This window comes from Corvus moneduloides, chromosome 9, assembly GCF_009650955.1.
Source record: "Corvus moneduloides isolate bCorMon1 chromosome 9, bCorMon1.pri, whole genome shotgun sequence".
Lineage (NCBI taxonomy): Eukaryota > Metazoa > Chordata > Aves > Passeriformes > Corvidae > Corvus > Corvus moneduloides.
The window spans coordinates 21,758,278-21,773,764 of record NC_045484.1 but is presented as its reverse complement, the minus strand read 5'-3'; the positions used below and the strand labels follow the sequence as shown (position 1 = coordinate 21,773,764).

Genomic DNA, 15,487 nt, shown 5'->3' with positions numbered 1-15,487 from the left:
AAGCATTTCCAAACACAGGAGGACAAGTACCAGGATTTGTTCAGCTGCCCTCACTGCGTTATTCTCAGGGAAGAAGTGTGGGCTCAGTCAGCACACAGTGACTCAGCTCCCTTCCATCAGCTCAGCAATTTAACAGTCAGTAAATCTAACCCGTGTTTTTAATCTCACCTGTAAAAACACTGGTTTAGCTTGGTGAAGGCTAATGTGTTACAATTCTGAGGGGCACCAGCACTCCTTCCCCAAAATGTGCCTCTGCACTTTGGTCCTGGACATGGCAGAGCCAGGGGAGGGTCATGCAGCTCCTGGGATGCACCAGCAGTGGTAGGGATATCCCAGGTAAGTTCTGTCTTCTGCACTGGGGCCGTGAACCAACCATGGTAAGTCCCGTTCTCACCACAGGGGCCCCTGGTCCCAGGCGGAGCTGCCAGCAATGCATGGTGCGTTCAAATGGGATTCATTAATCAGGCTCCAACTGCTCCACTTCACTAGACGGAAGCTCTTTATAGACACTGCCTCATTTATTTATTTTTTGAATGCCCAGATTAGTTTAGTGTGAAGCTGTTGAGAGATATAATTTGTCTGAGCAGATGATCTATAGATCACTGAATGAACACTAACTAGGCTCTTGCAGTCCACAGAACACACTGTGCATTCTCCCATGGCTGCAGCACAGGAAAGGTGAACCCTTGTTTCCTAAAATTTAGCCCCTAGCAGTCTGGAGGTCAAAGAGCTGGCACTTCTTCTAACATGCTCAGCCAACCTCTGACTGAGGGCATAGCTGCAGCCTCTGCCTTCGAAGAGCAGGGCCCTCAAATCAGAGGGAAATCAGCAAGTGATAACTAACCTGGCATTCTGCTGGGGACAGGCTTTTCTCACACAAACAGCCTTTTCTGCTCACATCTGTGAATATATGCATATTTAAAAAATAAATTATCTTTCATTCAGATTAGTTACTAGAATATCTCTTTCTCTGCTGAAGCAGATTTGTTCCTATGGTTGTATCTACTGCTATTCTGGGACTTGGTATTGTTTTCCCACTATTGCTGCAGAAAATGTTCAGCAGCTAATTGCACAGTCAAGTCCTTTCACATAATTTTCACTTTGACAAGAGTAATTAAAAAGCTAAACGGCTCGAGAACCAATTGATTAGGTCTGGAAGCAACGCTCTGTTTAGGCGATCCTGAGATGCACGTGTACAGAACAGCAAGCGTTCGCAAAACACAATTAGGAGCGTGCTCCTCAGTGCTGATGGCTAAGTGTGATTCTTGACAGATCTCTTTTTTGCCCAATTTGTATCATATGTTCTATTCATATATGTGCTGCTGCACATAGACCATGCTTTCAAGTGTCGGGAAAATTAACCTTAAGGGACAAGTAACAGAGTATTTTCCTTCCATCACCTGTACTTGCAATCTCCAAATAGCTGAAGTTTGCAAATGGACTCAAACACCTCCCGTCACAGGAATGAACTACTCAAGGCTATTTTATCACTAAATTTCATTTTCTCGCCTTAAAATTGCTCTGAATTCTCCGTAACAGGACTTCTAATATCATTACATTTCAAACTACATAATTGAAATTATAAAGTAAAGGGTTCCAAAATTACTACAGATGTACCAAAATAATGAGCTTATGACCAGTAATGAAATGGAAACTTTCGGAAGCCCGAGGTTAACAAAATCTTAAGAGATGCTCCCTATAACTTTTATAATAAAGCTAATAATTCTATTCTTGAGAGAGAAGTTGAAAGGGTTTTCTTTAAACCACTTCCTTCTCAGTGAAGTTTGGTCAGTTACTGACTACATATTTGAAAAACTGTCATGAAATGTGCAAGGATTAAAGCTAATGGGAACTTGAAGCAGCAATAATGAGAAACTCCCTCTATGCATACAGGAGAGTGATCAAACACTAGGCTCCTTTTATGCCACCTGATGAGCAAGAAAGCGCTGGTGTTCCTCAAAGCCAACAGCTCTGGCCTCTGTGTGAGAGTGTGGGGCATTAGATGCAGGTTAGAGAACAGGTTCACAGTACAGGCTGCCAACGCACACAAATAAATCTCAGAATAAAGCTACAGCAGCATCTGAAAGAGAGCTGGGTGCACGTGCGCCTGCCTGCAGAGGGGTTTCAAACACAGCAGACGGGCCTTGGATCCCACTCCCTGCAGCAGCACCGCACACCATTACTCCAGGCACAGCAATACCTCTGGGACACAAAACCCAAGCCCAAGAGCTCCTTCTTTGGTACAGAAAGCCAAAGGTTGACCTAAATTATCCTGCACAAGTAAAATGTCGAATTTTTTGAGGGAAGTCAAAGACGTAAAGAGAATTGTGTTGTTACGGAAGCAGAGATGCTGAAAGAAGCCATAGAAGGTTTCACACATTCACAAATGTGATAATTTAGATAACAAATGTAGCAAATTAAACCCAACTTGTTAGCTAACAGAATATTTAATTATGTACTATGAACGATCACTTGCATATCTGGGAATTTAAACAATTATTTTTCGAAGTGGGGAAACGTTTCTGAGAAGGAGAGGTTTTTAACATCCCAGAGCTTTTCCACTGCATTCCCTTCCACCTTACCTTGTTTATAGCTCTATTCAGTAATAGTTTTTACTTGTTTCCTCGATGTCTTAATTTCCTGCAATAATACATCTGCCATGAATAATTAAGCAATGCATTTGCTGCTCGCTGAAAGCTGAACAAGTGCTATAAATCAGTTCTGGGACCCTCTGCCAGCAGACACAATCAGAGATCTGCTAATGTTGGCATTTCTTTCTGCAGGTGAGAGGAACAGAGCATAGAAATACTCAAGGAGCTGCTCAGCAGTGCCAGGCTCCCCTGCCCTGGCACTGGCATTTTGGGAGAGTGCTTGTCTGCATCTTCTCCCAAGCAGCAGGACTTCAAAGACTGTTTTGATGAGGGGCAGTAAACCTAAATGTTCTCTGTTCTTCACATTTACTCCTTTCTAATATTCCTAGGTTGTTCCCTCTTATTTTCCCACTCCATAGTCAGGAGGAAGAGAGCAGCACATGTCCTGAGTGTGCATTATTCCCTTCTCAGCACCAAAATGATGGACTTCTGTGGGTTCTTCACTATATTTCCACCTTATTTCTCCTGCTGCTTGTGGTTCAAACTAGGACACTACTGGATGGCAGTGAAGAGCTGCAGGATCATCTGTAGTCAGGCCCATTAGAGCCAGTGAAGGTTTATCTTGACGAGACACACTCGCTCTCAGACAGCTGGGCAGGCTGCATTTCTCACTTTTTTGTATATGAAGATGGAAGATAACAACAAGCTACAAAAACAACAGCGATAACATTTCCCTTCAACATTTCCACTTGCATCAGTATCAGGGGAGAGGAACAATAAAACAACTTTCCACTAACAGAACAGGATTCACCTTTTAATTGGATGAGGTTTACAGTGCAATCACTTCAAGCTCAGCTGTGGAGTGTATGAGCCTCTCCAGCTTGGCAGAGCAGGTACACTAGAAAACTAATCAAGACCAGGTATCCAGCGAGGCCTAGAAAATGTCAGGGTGGCCATTAGAATTCCACATGTCTTAATTTGAGAATCTCCCAAACCTTCACTAGAAGGTGCAGAAACTAAAAAAAAATTTTAAAGGTCAAAATGTAGAACAATTCATCACTGAATTTCCCTACAAAACAAACCATGTAATGTTCCTGGTTTTAATTCTGTTGACAACAGATTGCACATATTTTAAAAACGTAATGTTTAGCAGCTGTGCTGCCAGTCTGCAGAGTTTGCATATATAGCTGTGATATTACCATACTCTATTATTCATAACAGGCAACAGACTTCCTTCTTTATCTTGTGAAAAATAATTGCAGTTTGAAGTCAAAGTCTGATGGCAAAGAAACATCCAACATAATGGCTAGAGTTTTCAGAATTCAGGAACTCAATGTAATGGCCTGCATTTTGATTTAAATCAATTCATTAAAAAGACAAATCTCCGATCTGTACTTCTTCAGCAAGAACTACATGGCTCTTTTATGAAAGCCAGGAAAGGAAAAGTCAAGGTGGGTAAATAGCTTTTTCTTATCCACAACAAACACACAATAAATTAACCGTAATCTTTTAACATGAAGCATGAGATACTCCCATCTCATACAGCCCTGGGACAGAAATTCATGAGTTGATATATAGCCATTCATAGCAAGAATGACTACTGGAAGGAGAAGGAAAAAAACCTTACACATTTTCCCTTCCAGTACCATTAACATGAAAAGCATTCTATACAAATACACATTTTTAATACATTTTCCCGTTCATGCACATAAATAAGCATTTAGACATATCTTAGTGAGAAGGTCTTGCAAGACCTACAGCACCCTTTGCAATTGTTTCCCAAAGCATTTTGAGCTGCCAGAAGCTGTTTCAATGCCCCCCCCCCCCCCAAGGAGCTGCTGGTCAGTGCTGCTCTGGACAGCAAAGCAGCATTGTTGGCCTGCAGTGGTCCACACACAGAGCCTCCAACCTGCTCTGCTGCTCTGTGTGCTGTGTTATATGGGCTGGCACAACCATACTGTCTTCCTTAGGAATATCTGACAGTCTGCAGGACAGCACAGAAGTTTGGTGCTGTCAGAGAGATGGGTTCTTGCACACCACAGCAGCAACCACCAGACACACACCAGAGCCCTGCCTTGGTGAGCAAAGCCCCTGCAACCAGCAAAGCTCAGACACCAACTATCTACAGATAAATACACAACATGTACTGAAAGAAAAAAATCAAACACAGAATTACCTGCTACAGTTTGCAGAGCTGAGTTAACTGTATGGCTTCAGAAGATGAACCACACATTGTAACAGGCACCTGACCTTTAGTCATGCACAGATGTGGGCAAAAAGATAGCAAACCTACAAGGGTTCATGAGAAAACTAGTGGATGTTTGCAATTGTCATATTCTCCCCTGTATTCGCCCACCAGCTCCTTTAGAGCAGAACTACAAAGTCAGAGAAGGGCACTGAAGAGAACTAAGGACCTGGAAAACACTTTCACACAGAGATACGTAATCAGAGGAAAGACAGTGACTGTCCCTTGAGTGGAGGATGAAAAAAGGACAGGATAAAAATATAAGGAGTATCAGGTGACCTAGGGATGACAGGCTACGAGACTGTACCTTTCCTGGTTCATAAATGAAGACAAAGAAACATTCATTTTAAAAAGATCACACAGTCTATTCAGAACACATCTGAGGGAACACTTTCTGTTTGTGTATGAAATTCCAGAAGTTCCTCTAGAAATTCAATTCCATGCCCAACAATCCTGCATGTCTGTGAGCATTGCTTAGTGCCTGACCTGAACTTCCCAGCTGCAGTTCAAACACATTACTTATTCTCCTAGCAGTGGATGGGAAGGACTGGCTTCCTCCCCAGTTAATCCTTCCATTCTGGCACTGGGATGCTCAGGTTGAGATGTTTCACCACAGGCATTACCCATGTGAGCAGAGTAGAAAGACTACCAAATGTGTCTTCAGGATGGTACTCCTCATTTCTGCCTGTCACTGTAATGTCTGTCCCCCTCAAAACAGCACTGCTTTGTCAACTCCTGTATGGTTTATGATCCATTACCACTGCAAGACCTTTTCTGTATACCAGCTGTCTAGGCAGTTGTCTCTCATTCTGTATTTATGTAGCTGATTACTCCTATTTTCAAACATCTATCCACATTTTTCCTCATTGACATACATCCTCTCAGATAGTTTCGCCAATTTGTAGACATAATTTTGAATTCTAATGGTGTCCTCCAACATGTTTGCCTCTCTTCCCAGCTTGTTGTTGCCTGCAAATTTAATAAGCATGTTCTCTATTCTATGAGAGAGATCATTACTGCAAATGCTGAATGCTACCAAACTGCCAAATACCCACCCTATGAGCAGATGTTTCACAGGAAAAAGTCTCATGAGGGAGCACTGAAAGCTTTACTAAAGATAAATGACATCTACTGCTTCTCCATTCACAAAGCCTGTTAGCCTGTCATTAAAGGAAATTAGATTGATCTGACCTTGACAAAACTACACTGGGTATTATTCCTTTGCCCATGTGGATAAAACAATATTTAGAGTTGTTGCAATTAATAAAGCTTTACAGAAGCAGTAATACAAGTCCAGTTTCTGAGAACAACTTCTGATTTTACATAGGAAACGGGAACTAATGTGGGTGGGGAGAAAAGGCAAGAGTACGAGACAATCTTTTTTTGTACCTCCTTAAAACATCTAGCATTTGTTGGCCATTACTGGAGGCTTATGTTGGGATAATTTTGGGATAAATGGACCTAGAGTTTGACACAGTCTGCAGTTACTGTAACACAAAATAATTCTGCAATTTGACATAAACTTGGAAAACACCACATGGTATACTGCATGTAACTTTAAATGTTAACTGGAGTTTCCTAAATTACACAAAACTACACAGGAAACTCTTCTCACACAACATACTACAGATTACAGACAATGCTGGAATTTTTGAGCTAAATTTGCCTCTGAAAAAAAAGCTTTATCTGCAACAGAAGGCTGAATGTCTAATGGAAAAGACATTGAGCACTGCATGGATGCTGACTGAACAGTGCAGGGATTTTGTCTTAAAATGTAAAAAAACCCCCAAATCATACTCTGCTCTTAAAATAGGGCACACAACTCTACAGACATATGAACAGTGGTGTATTTTAGCATTTGAGAAAAAAAACCCCAAAACTTTGGCAGTTAAATATCTTAAATGTTCCATACATTTACTAAGGCAGAAAAAGGTTCGACAGGCATTGCCAAGAAAGACAAGACCAAGCCCCTGTGGCCTGCAGTACAACCACAGAGCAACTTCAACAAAAAAACCTCTCTATTTCCACAGCTGCCTCAAGAAATAGACAAATGCACTAGAAGAGGAACTTCATGGTGTCGGTGCAAATTAATTCTCCCTGCCTACATTCCAGGCTGGGCACTGGAGGACCTGGAGGACACCTCTGCTGTGCACCTCTGGCTCTTGGGAAGGCCGAGATCAGAGCGGCTCTGGCTACCTTCACAGAATGAATACACAGGCAATTTAGTTACACACGAGCTCACACAGCATCCTTTACATAGTGATCCAGCATGAAATTCCCTTTATATTATTCAGCAGCCTGTTTTTCTACGGGTCACTCATTCCACAAATCAGGTTCTGTTCTCTCTGGACATTACTACAGATGCGCTTTGGTGGTCAAATGGTTTCACAGACATTTTAGACTAGAGATCTGTAAATAACACCACAGTCAGCTTTAAGGGTACAGAAGTATTTTTCCACTCTCTTTGTTTTTAACAGCCTTCAAAGACAACTTTTGCAGAAAGAACCAAAAACAAATGTCCAACTCTTAAAATACGGTCCCTCAACTTGAACGTTGCCCCAAGACCAAGCAGGGCACATTTCAGCCATGAACTCTTAAAACGCTGGAAAGAACAGGTTATAACTAAGGAACTTTGTGTTAACCCCTGATAAACTGTGTGTAACAGAGCATAAAAAAGGATACTGGGAGTCTACTTGCTGTAGCAAGTATAAATGGCAAGTCAACAACCAGGACCATTACCTATTACATCAAACAAGAGTAAAGGGAGTCTTTCCAGGTCTTGGACTACCCTCCTCATCCTCCCAAGAGCCATACTAAACTCTGTACTCAGCATTCCAAGAGTGAGAATACTGTGTCAGGACCAGGCATCTCTGTCCTTTAAATAGGAATATGAAAGTATTTTCTTATAAGTTTGCTTCTCTGAGGTTTTTCCTGCATCCTGGAAAAGCTGAAAGCTTCTGTTTGATGCTAAACAAAATACATAGTTGTCATCATTGTATCAGTATTTTAACCATTTTCAGCATATAACAAGAATCTCACTACTCATTGTTCAGTTCTTTCAATGAATTTTCCCTCTTGCAAATTAAACACTCTGTAAGTACAATACACTACAGCTGCCTTGCTTCCAAGACGTTGTTTTTCCCCAAATGCAGGGACTGAAAACCTTTCTGCAATCAATGCATGGTAACTCTTGCAACTACCTCAAAAGACACAGTTTCAGTTTTGAGCCTGAAAACCAAGGAAATGCCCTATCTTAGGATAGGAACAACACCAAAGTGAGATCTTTGCAACACACTCTGTCTCCCACTCACACAAGTCCCCAGAGCTTTTGACAAGTGGGTGAAAATGAACAGCCCCACCTGCCAGGCACAGCTGTACTAATGCTGAGGTTCAAAATGGTCATTACAAGTGGAGTTTTTCAGGGGCAAAAGCCCTACATGTGTAAAGCTGCTGAGTATTTCCTGGCCTCTTTAAAATCCCTCTTCAAAACAACCTTTAACAGAAGTAACACAACAGTTGAAGTGGATTTGGCTAAAAATAAACACGAAGAAAACACGTAGGTGTTCTGCACCCTTATAACAAAGAGCAGAGGCTCAACAGTCACCACTGTCTCCCCATGTGACAATTCACTGCCAAGGGCTTGTATCAGTCACCTTCCAGGTGAGCCAACAAAGTTATCATAAGTAGACAGAGTTTGTAAAAAATTTAAAAGAATTTGCAAGAAGAGCAGCAAAAGCAAGCAAGAATTCTGAGTGATTCCTTTTAAATCTGCAGTATTTAAGAGTGCTAACAGTGGATTGATGATGGTCCTTTCCACGAGACCCCAGTTACTTCCAGAGAATCCTCTATCAGCTCAAGTAGAATAACCTCATGTAGCAAAGACAAACCAACTCCAAACCTCCTCCTGATATGCTGACTTTATTCAAAGCACCAACTCAGAACAGTCACCATTGGTGCAACGAACCTCTGTTGGAAAATGGTGGCATTTCCATTTATTTTAAGGTTTGACCAGGTACTACCTGTATGTCTCAATCCAATCTTACAAAATACATTCCTGGAAATCCTATTATTAATTACTGGGGGGGGGGGAAGGAAATAATGAGTAATATATGCAGTGAAGGACCATCTGCAAAGCACAGGACGACTGTGAAGTCATTCCAGCCTGTACTACATGAAATGGAATATATTCTGTAATTATTTCTTTTTAATACCATGTGAATGCCCCTTATTGTGAAGGCTTAATGCTATGATGCATCAGAGAAATTCAAAACTAACAGACATACAAAGCTCTAGCATTGCAGGCTACAATTCATATACAAATGTAAAGCCATCATCCACTATAAAAAGTGCTTTGATTTAATTCAGTGATCATATGTCAGTAAAGTGTGCAAGGCAAAAGACAGTTCTATGACTTGAAGTTTCAATAAGCACCCTACAGTGTTTTCACACCAACAAAATAAATGAGATTTGTCTCTGGCACAGACAAAGCACTGATTCTCACAAGGGACTAAACACAGCATTCAATTAAGAGTACACCATGGCTTTTCAGCTCCTGATACATAAAGATAGACAACTTACCAGAGAAAAAGCACCCATGAACAGATGCTTTTTTTCCCCACTCCTCTTTAAACCAGGCATGTTCAACATCAAAAAAGATTGACTAACATTTTGAGCAAACAAATTTCATACTCTTGGTTGTTCACAAAAATGAGCTTGAGCATCTTATATTACAGTATCATTCTGAAGCACCAGTGTAATGAACAGATAATCAAAGAAACAAAAAAAGCATTCCTATTACCACATCATTGCTTTTTACAACTGCTCAGCTAAAACACTGAAGGCTCCAGCAGATCTTGCACGTTTTCCCTTTCTGACATCAGTACTAGTAATAGCCAGGAGCAGCACGACAAACCATATTATTTTACCGGTTTTCTGGCACCCCTTTCCATCTGCAAAGAATGTTACCATCACTACTATAGGGTACTTTAAATATCTCATTAAAATACACATAGCAGCCTCTGCAAATAGCCACAGCTGATTAACATCTGTGAATGAACACAACTCACTTGCAATTAGATTTGGAAAGTAAAGGGTAAGCTTTACCAAGATTGGTAGTCAGCTACAAACAGAAAGGGAAAATTACCTTTAAAGAATTACTCAGATGACTAAATGAGCTGGGATCCAGCAAAATGCATTTTAATGTACTTACAGACAGATATTCACAAGCAAAAAGCCAAGTCACACTAATGAAATACGAGTCTGCATCCTGGGAATCAGAGGTCCAGAAAGGAATTCAGAGGTCACCGTGGAGGACCACGTTCCCAGCTGAATGCTGTGGGTAAAAAGGCTAAAGTGCCATTGTACTGTTGGAAAATGCAGCCACTTGTCTTGGTCCTGGTCTCTTGACTTTAAAAAACATATTGAAAAGTCTGGAGGACTAGTGAAGAACCAGAAAAATTATATCTGGTCAGAATAAAAAAGATGAGCCCATTTTTCTACAACAGGAAGTACAAACTTTCAGGTTCTCTAACTCCTCCACTTCAAGTTGCTTCCCCAGGAGATTGCAATAAATAGCAGGAGTCTCCAGCCTCGCTGACAGATGTTCTAATATCCAGTATCTAAACCCTAAAAATGCATAAGTGTAGTTTGCAATAAATACAGATTTGAAGAAATAATGATTACTTGCCATTTTTACAGATCATACAGTAGCTGGATAAATTCTCTACCATTTAGTTTTCAAATCATGATTTGATAGCCCCCCAAAAGCTACGTGCTAGCTCATCCACAGCTGTTAAAAGTAGAAGCAGAAATTACTACTGAAATTATACAGCCTGTGTTACGCAGGTCAGAGTAAAAGACTGCTCTGATCCGAGTTCTGGCCTTAAAAATCTATGAATCTACACTGAAGATAAAATTGTAAGCAGGTAGTTCTATCGGTTTTCTGTATCACCAAGCAAATAAGCACACACTCTCTCAAAGAACAAGTATGAAATATATCATCCCCTCAACATTTGTCACTTTGCTGGACACTTAAACACATGAAGTCCCTTGTGAAAGCAGGAGAGGAACTCTGGCTGTGCAGCTGAGTCTGAATGGTGCAAACGCCAAGTGGGGATGCTTTGCCCAGCACAGCAGCAGTGAGGGGCTTAAACAAGGAGCCATGGAGTCGAGGCAACAGTCAGAGCCTACACCGTGGTCTCCATGCAAACCACTGCCCCCCAGATGTCCCTGCACACTGACCACATGCTCAGAGATGTCTAAGAACAAAACCCAGAATAAGCTTGGCTGCAGTTACTACAGCACCTCTCTGGGTTTAGGAGCCACCACTCACGGAGGACGCCGTGAGGACAACAGGAAGAGATCACTACATATTTATGCTGCTTTTACATCCTCCATAGTTCTTTGTACTGACCACTACTGGATGAGGGATTTGGGGCTAAGCAGACCTTTGACCTGGCAGCTGATGTTGATTGATGAATGCTGTTGGCTTTAACAATAAATAAAAAAGACAAATCATCATGCTGTGATTTGTTCTGGGTAGCAACCCAAACAAATTCATGTCTTCTGCAAGTGCTGGAGCTAAAAGGGTTATAAATACAGAAGATCATCTGTTGTCTACTCTATATGTGATGCTTGTCCTCACAGCATCCCTTCTACCTTGATGTCTGCAACATTTAGCTACAAGCAGGCAGCATTTAGGTATTTTACAGAGAAGTGCAGAATCCATTTCTACCTAAATACATATATTTATATATATGATGAGTAAGGACACCAAAAATAAACACTGCACAATAACTGTGGTTAATATTTCAACCTGTCCCTTAATGATGCCACCTCAATGCCTCAGGTACAGGGGTTTTCCTAAACAGTATTTTCCATGTTCTTCTTTCTGATGGAGCATGTCAAGCTAGTGAAGGTAGAATTGCAGAAAATTAATATTTACTTGTGCTGCAATACCTGGATCCAATCTCATCAATTACACATAATCACTACATGCAGTGTTTAGGGACAGGCATACAAACAGGAAAGCTGGAAACAGAAACTGATGCAAGGCAGCAGCGGAGAAGCCTCACATCCAGCTTTTGGGATGGGATCCCTCTGCCCAGCTCTGCAAAGTGGCCATTTTCCAGGCTTGCACAACAGCAAGTCTGTCCCTCAGGGTGGCCTGGATCAGCTCTCTTTGGGGTTGAGCTGTTGTTGAGGCATCATTCAGGTTATGAAGCTAAGGCAGCAGAGCTGAATCAGAGAGTCAAAACAAGCCAAGCTGGTCTTGGGAGCACAAAACAATAAGGGCATACAACAGAGTTAGGGGACAAGGAGAACCAAGCACCATAACAGATGTTCCCTCCAGTGCTCTTCCACCCAAAATCTCCAGACAGCACTTCAGGTACAGTGCAAAATCCCTGGCACAACAGAACTCACCTGAAGCTAGAAAGGGCCATCTTACTATTCTTAGACATCACCATATCTAGAAAAGCCATCTTAGTACTCTTTCTTTTCCCAACCATCACAAGCATGAGCATCCTACCTTTCTATTTTACTTTTTAATGTGTCTCCATGATTCAATTAGCATCCAAGAAACTTTGATTAAAAACAAAAAAAACCCACACAGAAAAACCTCCCATGTACAAGATGCACATCTTTCAGATATAAAGCAGCTCTTTCTTTCAGGGGCAGAGCAGCCTTGAGACACTTCAGACTCGGGGTCCTTTCTGGCCAGAGGTGGTGGGAGCCAGAGCCCTGCCTTGACCACACCAGCTCATTGAGGCACATTTCATCTACCCCTCAAATAAAAGCCAAGTTTGCTCTACCTTTAGAAATCAAAAGGTGCAAATTATTTGTTTACCAGGTATCAATTCACAGGTAGTTGGCCTTATTCTGCCTTAGTTCCTTCCTTCTACAAGGTCACTTTTGAAGTGGTTTTATTCCTTAAGCCCTTTGAAATTCTGTGCAAGACAAACCAAAATACACTGTGGTTAGAAAAGACCTAGGATGGGTCACCCAGTCTCTTCCTTTGGCTAATGGAACCTGTGCCCAGAACTCAAAAACAAAGCCTAATTTTTAAAAAACCAAGACAACAACAAAAGACAGTGCTGATGATTTCTCATGACATTATTGATTTTTCCCCATTTTCTCTGCATTTTGTTTTGAGAGGGGATTTTTGGTAGTTTTTTTATTTTATTAGAATAAATGACACATTTTCAAAAGCTGAAAAAAAGCATCTTTTAGTTTACAATTGCTCTGAACATTAACTGAAATCTGCAAAGCCATTTTTCCCATGTACAATCAAAAGCTGACAGACAGGGAAGTACAGAGTGTATAAAAAAAACCCACACAAGCAAGCTGAGAGAGAATGGGTAAAACAGCCATCCTGAATCAGCTCCGAGCTGCTCTAATGGAATTAGGGTCACCCTGAGAGAAACACAGTCAGATCACAGAGAAAATTTAATAATTTCTTATTGCAGTCTGTAAAAGCTGGGGAGGATTTGAAAGCGCTTTCTGCCAAATTAGCACTTCTGTATCCACTGCTCATGCGCATGTGCCCCTTCCCACTCACCTTCTCCTCCCAGCACTGCACCAGAGCGGCCAGGAAGCCACCACTCCCCTCCTGCTGCCACAGAGGCACCCAGTGAGCCCCTCTTTTTTTGACACTCTGCCACTCAGTTTAACCTTTAGATGCTCCTTCCACTCCTCATTGCTGACATTTTTCACAGCTCCCGCGAACTCAATTTCAGGGGAGGCACCAGCACAGCCCGGCGGTAATTCTGCCAGGCAGTACACACTCAACCTGCTTTATCTCAGGCATTAACATCCAGCCTTCTGCCAGCTGCCTTAATTGTCAGGAAGCTACAGCAGCAACACTGAGATGTGTAACAGCAACAGCAGGTGGGGAAGGCAGGGAAGACCCAGTCGTAGGTGCTCCCTGAGCACCCAGCCAGGCGCCACACGGCTGCCAGGGATGCAGCACAGCCTATCTCCAGCCATCCTTCCCTGCTCCTATAAAAAGCTATTTGGGGACTGACTCCAGAAACTCCAGGGACAACCCTGCTCCCATTATCCAGTTGCTTTTAGTGGGGAAAATGCAGGAATGCTTTGGAGATACAGAGCCTGCCCATCCCTCCACTGACTCCAAGCAGCACTGCAATGGGGAAAAGAGAATCAGAGTCATTTCTTGGGAACAGCCCTTATCAGTGTAAATAAATGCTCTTTCACTGAAGCCAACAGGATGGTACAGGGACCAAAAAAAACTGAGGAGTGTGCACATGGGGTGCTCCTTTCACAGCATCTCTCTCTAGCTTCTACTGGAAGCTCAGGTGTCCATACATTGTCATACCTTCCCCTTGCCCTCCACTACTGTCCTGAACCAAGACTCTCCAATGCCAGATTCACTAAAGCATCACTTGTCTGCATCACTGATGGCAGGTCATGTCAAATGCAGGGTTTGGGGGTGACATTTTACCCCTGCAGAGGCACAGAGCAGACAGGTCCTTTCACACAGCTCCTAGCCTCTGAGGGTTGGTGGCAAGATTCAGTGGGTCACATGAGAGAAAACCTCTAAATTGCTACAATACACAGAGCAACATTTTCCATCCTAGGAAACCCTTGATTAATCCATGGTGGCTGTGGTGGTTAAAAGGTCAGTGCCCTCCAGAGCTGCCTTCCAGATTAAGAAAAAGTAATTCAGAGTCAGTCTGCACCAGAGAAAAAGGCACACATACAGATAAACTTGTTCCTCAACACAGAAGTGTTCCACACCTGAGACACCACACAGGAACAGCCAATTTTGTTACATTTAAGCATGTGGAAGTATTCCACAAAATTAGCAAAGCACCTCTACCACAAGTTATCCTCAGGCCAAGAAATGTCCTAGGACACCTCAAGCTCCACCAGCTTCTGCACAGCTGTGATGTGAGTGATGCTTCTCTCCTTTGAAGGAGCCAGTAATAACTTTCGGGGAATTTTTATACACCTCAGAACACTAAACAAGTATTTCTCTATGCCAGATTCCAAAATGGGCTACAATATGCAGATGTAAAGTGATCTGAATAAGCACTTTTCAACAGCACCAGCAGACAGCAGAGTAAGCTGAGGAAGGAGACAGCTGCTGCCCCCAGTTTAACTGGACAGCTCAGACTCATACAGACCCACATTCATCTGCTCTCTATGCAAGTCATCCCTAATGACAACAAAAGAAGTGAATTTGTATGTTTCTTCACATCCCTCCGTCACTCTTCACTTCATCTTCTCTAAATTTAGTCCTTCCTTTCAGTTAAGGACATTTAGGACCCCCCAGTCTGTTTTCTACATTCAGCCAGGTTCCTACCAACATGAATCAAGATCTCCTTCAACTTTCACAAAATTACATCAAGTTATAAGCCTGGTGACTAAAGCTGCAGTGAGAAAGACATAACCGCTGGCAGCTCAGGAGGTGCATCATGGTCACCTGGGTTTCAACTCAAGCATCCCAGGAGCTCCTGGTACTTTCGCAGACAAGGAGTATTCACAACAGCCAGAGACCATGATGAATGTGCAGACATTTGGACACCGAAAATCTGGGTACAGGTTAAAAAAAAAAAGGGAGAGAGGCTGCACAAATACTTGGGGACTGCCTAACAAATACACGCCCCAAGATTATGCAAAAAGCCAAAGC

The 15,487-nt window shown here is 42.2% G+C and overlaps 1 protein-coding gene across 19 annotated transcripts in view; it reads right to left on the bottom strand.

The window, feature by feature from the left end:
• Positions 1-15,487, bottom strand: part of PTPRF (protein tyrosine phosphatase receptor type F) — a 378,483-nt gene that overhangs the window by 231,532 nt on the left and 131,464 nt on the right. The gene's annotated exons all lie outside the window — the stretch shown is intronic.